Source organism: Tamandua tetradactyla, chromosome 1 (assembly GCF_023851605.1).
Source record: "Tamandua tetradactyla isolate mTamTet1 chromosome 1, mTamTet1.pri, whole genome shotgun sequence".
Taxonomy (NCBI): domain Eukaryota; kingdom Metazoa; phylum Chordata; class Mammalia; order Pilosa; family Myrmecophagidae; genus Tamandua; species Tamandua tetradactyla.
The window spans coordinates 25,770,370-25,772,315 of NC_135327.1; positions in this window are offsets into that span (position 1 = coordinate 25,770,370).

Here is a 1,946-nt window from a genome sequence, read left to right on the forward strand (position 1 = left end):
CTTTTATTTTGCTTTAGAAAAATGCATTCAAATTTGGTGTTCTATAGGATGCTCCAACTTTATTCGTTGTCATACAGAAAGCATTTCTCTAAGCCCTTGAATGAAATGTTCCCTTGGGGAGTCTTTGGGCAGCATCCTGCAGGACCATGGAGAGAGCTGCTGGCTGGTGGTCATACTGTGGGGTCCCAGGGATCCCTGGACAGGGTCACCCCATGGCTAAGCTCCCATTGTATCTCATCTAGATTTCTAAGAGGGAATAAGGCAAATCCCCAAAATGTAGCATATGAATACTTAACACAATTTTTAAAATATTTGGGTGAAGGAGGTGGTGGCTCTGAATTAGCAACTGTTCTAGTTTGCTAGCTGCCGGAATGCAACACACCAGAGACGGATTGGCTTTTAATAAAAGGGGATTTATTTTGTTGGTTCTTCAGAGGAAAGGCAGCTAACTTTCCACTGAGGCTCTTTTCTTACGTGGAAGGCACAGGATGGTCTCTGCTGGTCTTCTCTCCAGACCCCTGGGTTCCAACAACTTTCCCCGGGGTGATTTCTTACTCCACCTCCAAAGGCCCGGGCTGAGCTGCAAGTGCTGAGATGAGGAATGCCGAGCTGCTAGGCTGTGCTACATTGCGTTCTCTCATTTAAGCACAAGCCAATTAAGTCAAACGTCACTCATTGCAGCAGACACGCCTCCTAGCCAACTGCGGATGTAATTAGCAACAGATGAGATTCACCTACCATTGGCTCATGTCCACAGCAACAGAACTAGGTGCTTTCACCTGGCCAAGTTGACAACTGAATCTAACTACCACCAGGTTTGTCCTGAAACTTTATATCACCACAGCCCACAGCCAGGGACCAGGAGAGAAAGCGGACCCTAAGAGTAAGACTGCCCTCTGGGAAGGCACAGCCTTGAGTCCCACTGTGGGCCTCCCCTGGCTGGTGGGACCCACGATAAGGGGTGGGGATCTGGCACACGGGGGGGTCCTCATGCTTGAGTTCATCCCGGTTGTCCCACTTTCTTGCTGAACCCACCTGTCTGTCCTGCTCGAGATTATGTCCATGGGGAGCCTCTGGCCCCCTCAGTGGTTGGATTCATAATGATAGTGGCTTGATTAAAATAGGAACCCCCGTGCAGGGAGGGTCTGTGACCTCAGCCCACACCTGCACTCACCGTGGGTGTCTACTGTCAGTTGACAGAGGACCCAGACATCAGGAAGATGCATCGGTTTCCACCTGGTCACACAGCTGGCTGTGTTGTACTTGATCCTGACCTGCTTGCATGCAGTCGGACAGGAGCCAGGGCAGAAATTTGGGTCCATCAGGTGGGTGAAGAGGAACGCAGGATCCACCCACAGGGAGCAGGGTGGAGTGCAGAATGGTGGATGGTAGGATTTCCCTCAGGCCCACTGAGTGGATGGGTTGTGATTGATTTGTGATGCCTGACAAGGGCAGGTGAGGGGGAGGTGAGGAATGCTCACCTTGCATGCGCTGCCACTATTCTAAACAGACACACCCACCTAATCAATTTTGATTTTTGAGGCGCCACCTCACCCCACCCTGAACTAGTTTTGCTTTATTTAGAGGGACCCTGTCAATCAGGTGTTCAGTGTTTCTCAAACTGGCTGCTGCAAACCCACAGAGATGTGTGCACCTCCTCTAGAGAGGCAGTTTTATAGTATATTTATTTAAAAATTTCATGGTTATTTTTGATTTTTCAGTAATGATCTTGTAAAGGGTTGTGGTTTTTTTTTTTTTTTGCTTTTTGTTTTTATTTTTTAAAGTTGAAAAGCAAATCCGTTCTGTTGAATTGTTTGTTTACAATTGAAAGGCATTTTTCATCTTCTAAAACTTGAAATTCTTAAATCAGTACTTTTCAGCCTGGGGTGTGCAGATATGTTTGAAGTTCTTTTTCTTAAAAAAGAAACTTGCTCAAATTTGTGAAA